Source organism: Hipposideros armiger, unplaced genomic scaffold (genome assembly GCF_001890085.2).
Source record: "Hipposideros armiger isolate ML-2016 unplaced genomic scaffold, ASM189008v1 scaffold_14, whole genome shotgun sequence".
Taxonomy (NCBI): domain Eukaryota; kingdom Metazoa; phylum Chordata; class Mammalia; order Chiroptera; family Hipposideridae; genus Hipposideros; species Hipposideros armiger.
This window is the reverse complement of record NW_017731364.1, coordinates 4,503,419-4,516,831: the sequence shown is the minus strand read 5'-3', so window position 1 is coordinate 4,516,831 and position 13,413 is coordinate 4,503,419.

Below are 13,413 nucleotides of genomic sequence, written 5' to 3'. Positions count from 1 at the left end.
CAGATAATAGCTAAAGAGGAGTAATTTCCCTTGTAACGCAGGAATTTAAATGGATGCTTCTGACAGATACAGCTCCATGCTGCTTTGGGACTAGATGGTTTTGATTCTGGTCTATATTGGTCATTAAAAAGAACAAAGACTGAGTTTTAATTGCTTATACATTATGAATATTGATTTACCGAAGTTGAGAGCAATACAACCCTTGCTGCTTGAATAAACTGCATGATTCTTTAAGCTCCTTTAGGTTTTCAATTGTAGCTCTAACCCAGGCCCACTGATAGAAACAAAACAAAACAAAAACAAAAAAAAACCCCAATGTATTTAGTATTTAGTCATTTAACTTTAAAGTACAATCCTACCCATGCTACAAGATATCATGACAAATATTCAAGAAAACATTTTCTCATTAATTCAGAAGACCAACCTAAAGTCTGATAACTGTAAAAACTGACGCTTAATTTTCTATATTTATATATCATATTTGATATATGTGGTTATAAATACCACATGTATTTTTAAAATCATTTATTTATTTATTTGAAAAGTATTATCATGCCAGGAACTGTGACAAAAACTAATGCGTACCATGATCACAAAGTGGACTTGGCCTTCAGTCTAGTGACGCTATCCATCCCCCTGTAATGTTCAAATCCAGATTTGATATAATGCCAGACATTTTCTAAGAGTGGAAATCAGAGTTCCTTACTGTCTCATGTAAACCCTACTAAAAAATCTCCTGGGATCTAAGAAAGTGAAGAAAATACTAAATTAGAAAAGTGACCAACCATTTAGTCTCACTTCAGTCTTTAGGGTGAAATCAATCAATCACAGGGTGAAATCAATCAACAATTAACACCTAATTGTTGAGTGTTTTCTTTAGGTTTAGCTCTACTGCTACATGCTGTGGAGGATTTCCAGAGTCTCTTAAGAGGAAATAATCAAAGGCTAATCTCTGGTTTAGGTCAAAATGGCTCAAGTTGTTTTAAGGAAAGAAAGTTTTATAATTTAAAATTCAGTCAAAATCCAGAGTCAAAATCCATAGCCTGGACAATGTATTTCTAATGAATGGTGTGCTCACCACATTTGCTTACTAAATAACATAAATAAGTAATATATGAGTTAAAGACCTAAAACATACACAAGTTTTGCATATCAACTTAGAGCATACTTTTTTATGTTGAGATAAATTTTTCTACTTACCTGAGATCTAAAATTAGGTAGCCTTCTCAAAGTCAACCACAAATGCTTCTGTACTAACCTGGAGCCTGTGAGGCCATTTATACTGCAAATGATACTAAAAATCAGATTCCTTCCCTATGTGAACCCCCTAGTTTAGATTTGCTCTTCAGTATCCTCAGCTGACACTCCTAAACCCATCTAGCAATTGTAAGCCAATTCTCACCGGAGGAATCAAGGAATTAGTACAAAGTTGTCAGTATGACATGGAAAAACAATAAGAAAACCTTACAAGAGTATGCTTTATGTTGGTAGTGACATCTTCCTATAGAAAGTACCATGTATTCTCACCATTCAGGGAGTGTTGTGTGCCATCTTGAGGTTTTCACATTATTTTAAGTCCAACAGTTGATTTTAAGTGATAGCTATGCCTTAAAGCAGTGTCTTGATAAGCTTTTGATATGCAAAAGTTTGTTAAGGTATGTGTTTTGGATCTTTAACTCATTTATTACTTATTACTGTCATTTATTATTTAGTAAACACCCAGTATAATACATGCTGTCCGTTCATCTATAATTTACATGTTTAAAAAGAATTGCCTTGAGCTGGATAAAGACAGTAGTGCTACTCACTTCTTTATTATTCAGCTGCTGAAGGAAATTAGAGGCTAGATTGTGCTTGAATGTAGGCAGTGTCCACTGAAGCAATTTGGAGAGTGGTACTCAGTGCCACATTCTTTAAAATAACTTTTAAAGCCATTTACATAAAGATAGGTAAAGATATTAATAAAGTTGAAGAAAATGGAGAAAAATTAAGGAAGGGACTGTTGAGCAATGTAAAGACTGGGTTTAAATCCATTAATCCAAGATTATTAAACTGTATTGTATAACCAAGATATGGAAGTTTTTCTAGCTCTACCCTTATAAAGACTAAAATAAAAATACATTATTGTACTTCAATTCAGTACATCTATAACTGGTATGCATAAAAATCAATGGGAAGATCTATTTGAAATGCAGATACATGTGGACTGTGCCCTCCCACCCAGATTCAGTTGATCTGATCTGAGGAGGAGCCACTTTTTACTTTGAAAAATTCTAAACTTAAAGAAAAGTTGCAAGAATAAAGCTTGTCACCAAATGCTTGTCACACTTACCAACTATTAACAGTTTACTACATTTTCTCTCTCTCTCATATTATCTATGACTTTTTTTTAACTTCCTGAAAGTCACAGACATAGTAGTGTCATGTCACTCCTAATAGTTCAATGCTACATCCTAAAAACAAAAATATTCTTCTTTTGTAAAAACCAAACAATCCTATTAGAACATGAGCAAAAGACATGAAAAGACATTTTACTGAAGAGGATATACAGATGACAAATAAGCACATAAGAAGACGTTTAACATTATGAGCCATTTGAGAAATGCAAATAAAAACCACAATGAGATATTACTATACATCTACTAGAATGGCTAAAATAAAAAATAGTGACAACACCAAATTCTGGCAAGGATGCAGAGAAACTACATCACTCATACATTGCTGGTGGGAATATAAAATGGTACAGCCACTCTAGAAACAGTTGGGCAGTTTCTTAAAAAACAAAAAACTAAACATGGAACTACAATATGATGCAACAGTTTCACTCTTGGACATTCACTCCTGGGCATACGAGAAATGAAGACTTATGCTCACACAAAGATTTGTGCATGAATGGACATAGCAGCTTTATTGACAATAGCCGAAAGCTGGAAAAATCCACATGTCTTTCATGGGAGAATGGTTAAGTTGTGGTTACATCTACACCATGGAATACTACTCAGTAATAAAAAAGAAGGATCTGTTTATTGATACACACACAACCTGGATGACTCTCTAGACTATTATGCTAAGTGGGGGAAAAAAACAAACCAATCTCAAAAGGTTACATACTGTATGATTCCATTTATATAACGTTCTTGAGAAGAAAAAATTATAGAAATGGAGAACTGGTTAGTGGTTGCCAGGGTTTAAGGAGCGGGGTGGGGCACTAGAGAAGTGAGTGTGGCTATAAAAGGTGAACAAGAGACATACTTGTGGTGAGGGAAGTTTTCATATTTTGGCTGTATCACTGGCAGTATCCTGGTTGTGATGTACTGTAGTTTTCTGAGATGTTACTTACCATTGGCTGAACTGGGGAAAGAGTACATGTATAATCTTACAACTGTATGTGATCTACAATTATCTCAAAAATTAAAAGTTTGGGCCGGCCGAGTGGCGTGTTGGTTAGTTGGCTTGGGATGCCAGCTCTGAGCAGCAGGGCCCTGGTTTGATTCCCACCTGGGCCAGTGAGCTGCGCCTGAGCTGAGCTGCCAATAGGTGGCAGGATGGCTCAGCTGGTGAGAGCACATGCCCCTACCAACAATGTTGCCAATTCAACTTCCGCATGGGATGGTGGGCTACGCCCATCCGCAACTAAGATTGAACACGGCACCTTGAGCTGAGCAGCAGTGAGCTGCAGATGGGTGGATGGATGGCGACTGGACTTTGAGCTGAGCTTGCTGCGCCCTCTACAACTAAGCCAAGGACAACAACTTGGCTGTTCCCCTTCTCCAATTCCCCATTAAATCTTTAAACAAACAAACAAACAAAAAACCAATAGAAGACATTTAAAAAATAAAATTTTCCCTTACATTAAGGAACAAAGCTCAGTGTGGCAGGACATTTCCTCCTGTCTACTGCTTCCTTAGTTGCTTTGATACTGTGTCTTCTGCTAATGTCATTTGTGAATTTTGTTTAGTGAATTTGCCCAAATTTGAAGCTGGGCCTGGAGCATGGTTTGGGTAATGGTGGCCCTTAGATCCAGAGGCTGGGGTACAGTAGATACAGAAGTGAAGCAGCAGGCTACAGACCTTATTTCCTTGGTATAAATTAAGCCATTTTCAGTTATTCAGGCTTCATGGTTTTTGCCATACTTGAATACCACCTGAATTATTTACCTAATTTTTTTAGAAGTTAATTGCCTTTACTGTGAGTAAAATCACAGATTTAATTTGTATTTTTCTAATACTGATTAACATAATTATATAACTGTCAAAATAAATACTGTGTGTCAATATAGTCCATCTGAAGTTTTTTAACCTTTTGGGGAACAGTGGTATAGACAGATTGTAGGCCTACCAAAATCTGTAGTCATTGGCCAGACCATGGCAGAGGCAAATTAGATCTTGGTTTCCAGTTTCAGATTCTGAATGATAGACCACTAAAGTCTGTGACTAGCCAGATAAATAGTCAGTTACTTCTGGTGAAAATTATTATTATTATTATTATTATTATTTTAATTGGAGAAGGGAAACAGCCAAGTTGTTGTCCTTTAATCTTAGTTGTGGAGGGCGCAGCTCAGCTCCAAGTCCAGGTGCCATCCGGCTGCCCGTTGGCAGCTTGCAGTCACTCAGCTCAAGGTGCTATGTTCAATCTTAGTTGCAGGTGGGCATAGCCCACCATCCCATGCGGGAGTTGAACCAGCAGCCTTGCTGTTAAGAGCACGTGCTCTCACCAGCTGAACCACCCTGCCACCTATTGGCAGCTCAGCTGCAGCTCAGGTCAGGCACAGCTTTCTGGCCCATGTGGGAATTGCACCGGCGACCCTGTTGCTCAGAGCTCGCGCTCTTAACCAACTGAGCCACTCGGCCGGCCCCTGAAAATTATTTTTGATTATAGTGTTAATATCACCACCACCACCAACAACAACAAGAACAACAAAATATGCTCTGGAACCGCCGCTCTGGTATCTTCCTAGCTTCCATTGAAAGGCTGAGGCAATACAGAACGAGCTGGTGCTTTCTGAGAAGGTCTCTGTCTGGTGAGGCCTGTCAGTCTTCCCTGAGGGAGAAGATAGTCAAGGGGTAGTGCGCCCTTGCTGAAGGCTTTTATTTTTTCTTTTCCTTGAAAATCCTTTTGAAAAGTAACTAAATTTTTATACTTACACTTTATCTAAATAAAAGAAATTATATAGGTTACAATGTCATTTAATAAGCTTTGGGGGCAAGAACTTGAATTATGTCAAGTACTTGAAAATCTCAAAGTATTAGGCTGGTCATTGTCTTCTACATTAAGGTAAGGAATCACAGATCAAGAATATACACAGACTTGAGGAGAAAAGGTCTTATCTAATTGTAATTTATAAGGCTCTGTCTCTCATTATGTTCAGTAAGAAACATCAAAAATTTTCCTGAAATGTCCAACACTGCTTAACATGTTTTTCCTGAGCTAGTCACTCACGTTTACTAATCTCCCTCCTATTGCAAAGAAAATAAAACTTTACAGTGTTTCTTTAATTTTCAGAGTATGTTTATAGTAGAAAATCAAACTTATTCACTTAAATTGTAGTTGATCCAGCCTGGTCTCTTATTCCTGACCTGACCTATCTTTCTGTATAACCTGATGTCCCTTGTGTGTATTAGTAGACTTAAAAACCTCAGACCCTGTGTCTAGCTGTCTTTTTGCTGGTTGTACAAGTAAAATAAAACGGTGATTCTAATGAATTTAAATCTAAACACATTTCAAAACCTGATTGTTGGACAGGTGGTGCAGTGGTAAACTCAGTTGTCAAGCTCCCCAACCCCCCAGATGCTCTAGACTGGACTCCCTGACATGCCAAAAGAAGTGAAAGGCAGAAGAGATCCTTTGGGGCCTTCAATGGGAGGTTTCCAAATGTCTTCCCTGCCTATATCTACTTTGAGATTAGCTGCTGAATCTGTCAGATTCACTAAAGTAAATAATGAAAGGAAAATCTGTCACATGAACTATTGGGTTGTCAGAAAAGTCATGATGTATTTTGTCTATGTTTTTCAAAGGTCATTTATTTATATAAAGAACAAAGATCAATCAATGATATATTGCCCATTTTGTTCGATAACTTTTGCCATCTTTCAGTGAGCTTCATAATTCCTCGTTCATAGAAGGACCTGTCTTTATTTGCGAAAAACTGAACAAGGTGCTGATTTACAACCTCATCTGAATTGAATGTTATACCATGCAAGGAGTTTTGAAGAGAGCAAAACAAGTGGAAGTCTGACGGCGCAAGGTCAGGAGAGTATGGTGGGTGTGGCAACACATCAGATCCAAGCTCCAATAATTTTTGACAGGTGATCAAACTTTTGTGTGGTCTCGCGTTGGCACGATGGAACACAATCCTTTACAATTAACAAGTTCTGGACGTTTCTGGATGATGGATTCGTTCAAACTGCCCAATAGCCGACAGTATACATTTGAATTGATTGTTTGGGTCCTTGGTAGGAGCTTGAAAAACACACCTTTAAAATCCCACCACACTGAGAGCATAGCCTTCCTCTGATGAATGTCTGTTTTCAATGTCGTTTGAGGCAAATCATCACGTCGGGACTAAGACCGTTTGCACACCACATTGTTATAAACAATCCACTTCTCATCACCAGTTATCAGTCGCTACAAAAAAGGATTGTTTTCCTCACGTTTAACGAGCATATTGCAGATGTTTATACGCGCCGTCAAATGAACTTCTTTGAGTTCATGCGGAACCCAAATATTGAGCTTGCTTACATATCCCAGCTCCTTCAGGTGGTTGTGAACGCTTGAATGATGGATGTTCAATGTTCCTGCAATCTCTCATGTAGTGTAACGTGGGTTTGACTCGATCAATGCCTTTATTTTGTCGTCATCAACCTTGGTGGGCCTCCCTGACCAAGGAGTGTCGTTGAGATCAAAATCACTAGCACGGAATTTCATGAACCATCGGTTGGCACTGACGTTTTTGTAGAGCATTGTCACCATAAACTTTATGCAACTTTTCACAAGCTTGACGTGCATTCTTCCCTTTATGGAAGTAAAACAGTAAAATATGGCAAAAATGCACAGTTTGGTCTTCCATCTCCAACTTGTAAAATGTCCAAAACTCAACCAAATCGCCCAATTATTTTTAGAATGAAGCTAGAACTGTCAGCTGTCAAATGACATAGCAATAACATAGATGCAAATGACACTAGTACTTCCAAAAATGAACTAGTGCCATCTGTTGCAAACATGTGTCATGACTTTTCCGACAACCCAATAAATGAGGCTCCCAATGTTAAAAACTAGAGTCAGTATAGTGTTTCTATAGGAATGTGGATTAATCAGATCAAAGGCTGTCTGATAAGATAGAGGTATGTGTACTTGTGGATGGTGGGAAGCACTGAGGAATAGAGGCACAACAGGGTACAGATTGAGGCATAATTACTAAATTTTCCTTTGGGGTATGTATTTTCTAACTATGGTTGCCTTCCCACTTTGCAGTGATCCTAGTTCTTAAAAGTAAGAAACTGTGGAGGTGGTTGGATTGTACAGAGATAAGTGATTTATCACAAGATACTAGCATTTGCATGCTTTGCTTGAGGGAACTAAAGTGAGAGTTCCCTTGGGCGATCCCTTGTGTGAATTGAGGTTTCAAAGCTTCCCAGGAAACTCTTAAGTAGTTGGTGGCTCTAGGGGGATGCTTTAGGGTCCTGAGGGCATCAATGTCCCTGCTTTGCTCCAGCCTGCCCTCCCTCTTCAAGTGGGGATTTTTGTCCCTATATATTAAAGTCTTGATTTTTGGTGAAAGTTAGAAGATTGATATTAAACCTCTGCCTTCTCTTGAAAGCTCACTAAAATAATGTTTAAAAGTCTTGTTTAAAAGACGTAAACACCGACAAAAATTGGAAAACAGACAACAGCTCACAAAGCTTCTTAAATCAGAAAGCAAATGGGAAAGTGATGACTGTTAGGCACAGCCGGAGGAAAGAGTCGCAGAAGACCAAAATTGGTCTATTAGAATTTATTTGGCATGTTTGAGCTGCGGGAGGTCAGGCTAAAAAAGACCATAACCTGCCCGAGCAAAACGGGATATGGAGTTTTATAGGAGGGGGTAAACGAGGCTGTTCCCCCTTCAGTGCTTCAGGGGGGTTTCATTGCATTGTCTCTCGCAACAAAGGGTTTCAGTGCATGGGCCCCAAACCCTCCAGTTCCACATTCTGGCCCCCAGGCAGCTGTCCGGACTGCCCAGGCCCACTGATCATAAGCCCCTAGGAGACAAACACAAGCCAGCAAGTACACAGCACAAAGTAATGTCTTTGTAAAGATGGCTTTTAGGATAAGGTGATTTCTACATTCCAGGCAGCTTTTCCAAGCCTAAGGCAAATACAAGCAACAGGTACAAGGTACACAGCAAGAGAAGATGGCTTTTAGGATAAGAAGGTTTCTGCTCCTGGACTAAATATGGCCTAAGAGTAATAAGAATAAATGTGAAATTAAATGAGAAAAAAAGAAAAAGCAGGCTTCAGGAATTCCTCCCCTACTCCGTGAAGTGAAGCATCTTTCCCACCTTCATTCTGGCTAGTCTCAAGATTTATTCTTTAAAGATAATGAAATAGTAGGTCACTGGATTGAGGACCTGCATGAAGCTGTACTTGAAATTTGGTGGTTAACGTAGAGAACTGTGGTTTTACCGTCACATACTGTTAGACTTCAGAAAGGGCCACGTTCACACTCAAAGGTCTACCTATTAACCCATAAAGAGAATTTTGCTATGCCATTATTATTAACTTTTCTGTTCTATATGCTGCTACATCACCAGGCCTGGCCAAGGCATATACTGGACAACCTATTCTGTTACTCTTATTGATGGCACCATAGAGAGTTCTGCTTGGGTCATATTAAGGTTGACATTCAAGTAGGGACATTGAATAGGCAGTTGCATATATGAATCTGTAGTCCCAGGGGGTGGGGAAGAAAAATCAGGTCATAAGATCTCAATTTGGGAGTCATTGGCATATGTATGACATTTTAAATCATTGGAGTGGATCCTATCAGTAGAGTGTAGAATTTCAAGAACCTGGTGGCAGACTGAGTCCAGAGGCACTCAACATTTAAAGGTCAGCAAAGGAGTAGGAATCCACAAAGAAGCCTGAGGAGAGGTCAATGAAGGAGAAAAAAGAGGAGCATGTGACAAACCAAGAGAATAGAGGGACTCAGGAAGGCATGCTCAACTGTTCAAATGTTAATGAAAGACTGAGTATATCACTGCTAAGAATTGACCACTGGGTTTGCAAGGCAAATGTTACTAATAAGATTGATTGAATCAGCCAATGAAAGCTTGATTTGCGTAGATTAAAGAGAAAATGGAGAATGAATGTTCCATGTGTAGTGGGCTGATATGATCTGAAAATCCACCTGTAATAACTCCCAGAAATGCTAGATAAATTATAACAAAAATTATTTTAAATTCATAGCTGAACTTGCAAGGAAAAGAGGATATTGCAGATACTCCCAAATAAGGAAGTGAAAACAGGACCAGTAAGCATACAAGGTGGCTCTGTGGTTACCTAAGTCTTTAATTGGTTTTAGTAATCTAGAGGCTTAATTTTTTTTAAATCAACTTTTTATTTTAGAATTATTTTATGTTTGCAGAAAAGTTGCAAAGATAGTAAACAGAGTTCCTGCATATACCCTCACCCAGTTTCCCCCCATGGTAACATCTTTGAGTCCAGTTCCTCATAGGAATTTGGAGTTTGAATTTATTTTACCAACGAAGTCCTCCACACCCCAAGCTGAGAACTTAACATAAAAATGTGTCCAAGCACAGTGATATCCCAAGACTCTTGGCAGAAGTCAACACAGAACAGATCTGCCAGGACTCTTTTTTTTTAACCCAGGGCACAATGGGTTCTCTCAGGAAAAAACAAGTCCTGCTACAGATGAGCTCATCATCAAAACATACATGGAAACAATTCACCAGGCATGAAACTCAGTACTTACAACAAGTAACAGGATTCAGTGGCATGGACTTCAGATAATAGAACGACAATCTGAAAGAGAATATGAAACAAAATTACTAAGATATAGAACAATTGAATCTCTTAAGAAAAGACACTATGCAAAGGAGAACAATTTGGAAGGGAGATGGGTGGGTGAACAATGCTCCTCCTCATTTCCCATCTTTTGTCTTTGTCCCCCCTTCTCACACCTCCCCTGTCCTCTTCTCTTTCTCCTCCCCTTCCTTCCTTTTAACCACAGTAAACATGGGAGAAGAGCCAAAAATCCTTTTCTAACTTAATAAAGAAATGCACAAATATTTAAAGCTTTCAGATAAAAAGAGAAAATAATTTAAATATCATTATCAAACCAGTAACTTACTAAGAATGGCAACCAGCAAGATATCAAACTTTAGAGGATAAAGGTATCTTATATAAGATACAACTACAATTTCTGAACTAATGTATTTCCAATTGATTATACCATTTTTCAGATCCTAATCCCCTGAAAGCCTACTGATCCAGTCATATAATAGGTCCCAGTTCTCAGGGGAGTACAATTTGACAACTTATTTTTTGCTTACAAGCTTTTATCCTTTGTGATTTCATTGCTATGAAATATCCCTGAAGGGTCCTTTAATGTGAAGGTTTTTGCAGGTATCACTTCCCCTGGGTCATCTTCACCTTTTGTGTCACTACCACTTTTCTTATTTATGTTGGTAAGTTTATCTTCGCAAAATTCCTCTGGCTGCATATCTAGAGTCTCGAGAATTGCAGCTTTATCAACATTCCGTCACATCCAATTTCACTTCTAGCAATATCACTTTTCCTTTCTTTGCTGCATTTCCATCTTTATTGAACAAATCCCTCTTTTGATCGCCCATTTTTGTAAAATGTCATGTGAGTTTATCACTGGGAGACAAAGAAGCAACTGATGTGATTGGCCACCAATCATGATGTGCATCTATTATTTTTCTGGTGCTTTGAGGACAGTGAAGTTTGTACTATGTAATTACACACACGTAATATACTGAAGTAACTGAAATTTGCACCCTGTTGTTAGGGGACTTGTTTTAATTTTACTAGACCGAAATTTGTGCACATCAGAACTATGCAAAGCCAGGACTGCCTATACTCATTTCCTGATGAGAAAGTGATCAAATTGGTTTCTGGCAGAAAGGTTATCAATATAGAAGTTCTATGTTAATCATTTTGTAGTCTTTGGAACCAATTCACTCAGATGGCCAAGGCCAAACTTCAATGCATAGCAAAAATAAGTCTGTATTGAGGAGAAACAATCTAATTTCTGAGAAACAAACAAGTAGTCTGAAACAAGAACTTCCTCTTCATTAACAGGCAATGTGAAGGTGCCACTGGGAATTTCCCTTTCTCTAATAGTCCCTCCCTCCTCAACCCCCCCCTCCCCTCCCGCTTTAGTTATCAAAACAGTTCTTTTAATCAGAGATCCTTCAAGTTTAGCTTTCAGAATCAACCAGGGCTTGTTAAAATACATGTTGCTGGAAATTTGCATTCCTAACAATTGTCCAGATAACGCTGATGCTGCTGGTCTGAGGGCCACAATTTGAGAACCACTGTTTGGATGGCAACTCAGGAATGGAACTGAAATGTTTTCAATTACATGAATAATCTGCAAATTTTTTTGACATTCAAAACCTTGTGATCAAGTAATGAAACAGATAAATACCTCCCTCAGGCCATAATTTAAGTAGTCCCTTGAGTCAATTCTACAATTCTACAGCACCCCACTATTTCCAACATAAATTCAATCTGCCTTACTGTATACATATACACATTTTTAAATCTTTGGAATACTATCTAGCTAATTTGAACATTTGCAAAATATTTGTGACAAAAAGTTAAAATCCAAAGACAAAAAAATACAAAATTTTTGCTGTATTGCAGAAAGAAATAACGTGTTTATGTTCTTCCTAATGGCTATTGGTATTATTTTTGCAACCCTTCTGTAAGTTTAAAATTATGTCACAATTTAAAAAGTTTAAAAAAACTCATAGGAAGAAGAGCACTCTGATATGTCTATACTTGTACATCAAAAACGTTTTCATCTATGAAAAACTACCTGGATTTTCTCATTTATCTCTACAGAATGGTTGAGTTGCCATGTTCTTCTACTTCACAGTCTCAGGATATTTTCAGAGATAGTTTATATGGATTTTACTGGGATGCTAATTGAATTTTGGTGGCGGTATACAAAATGCATACAGATGAGGTTTTTGAAACATTTCATTATCTTCCTCTTCTAAAAACCTTTATTTTTATTTTTTGAATAAGTAATATGTCTACAAGGTGTAAAGTTAAAAAGGTATAAAAGTATATATAGTCATGAGTCAATCTCTCACTCTTGTCTCACTGCCACCTAATTATTCTTTCCAGGTTCAATCAAATGATACTAATTTTTTCTGTGCCTTTTAGATATATTTGTTAATGCATAAGCAAGGAAATGATGTTTATTTTACAGAAAATGATAGCATTCTTTACTTTTCCACATCTCTTTCTCTCTCTCTTTTTTTTTTCTCAATATATTTCGGTGGTATCATTTCCATATCAGTGCATAATAGACTTCTCGATCCTTTCTTAGATCTGCATTGTATTTCATTGGATGGGTGTGCATAGTTCATTTCACTGATCCCCTTCAATGGACAGTTAGATACTTCCCATCTTTTGCTATTACACACAACGTTGCCACAAACAGCTTTGCACCATCATCATTTGCACATATGCAAATATATTAATTCGGGGGTTAAGTATGTGAAATTGCAATTTGGAAGAGGGTTGTTTCATTATATCCATTTTTTGATAAGCAAAGATATGCACTGCACAAAATATGCATACAACAGAACAAAAGGGTAAATGGTGAAAAAGAAGTCTTTCTCATACTTCTTTGCCTCCAGCTCCTCCCCTCAGAGTAACCATTGCTACTCACTTTTTTGCTATGGGCAGTATTTCTGGATACTTTAATCTATTTTTTTCAAAACCTTTGGCCAATGGGTTGGTCCTTCCTTTCTATCTTCCTCTTCTCCTGCCTTCTCCTTCTTTTCTCTTTCTCCTTCACCTTCTCTTCCTCCTTCTCCCTCTTCAATAATATTGTAATAACTATGTATATAGGTACTAGGCTTATTGAAGTGGTCACTTCATAAGTTATATACATGTCTAATCAGTGTTGTACACCTGAAACTAATATAATGTTGCATGTCAACTAATTAAACATTTTTTTAATTCAAAAAATAAATAAATAAAAGGAAAAAATATTTCTATTTTGACATCTCATTATCCCTGATTGATTTAAGATGAAAGAATCAATGAAGGCATTGATATATATGTAGGGCTTTAAAACAAAATTCTTTTTTTTTTTAAAGGTTTTATTGGGGAATTGGGGGAGGGGAACAGCATTGGGGAATCAGGGAAAGGG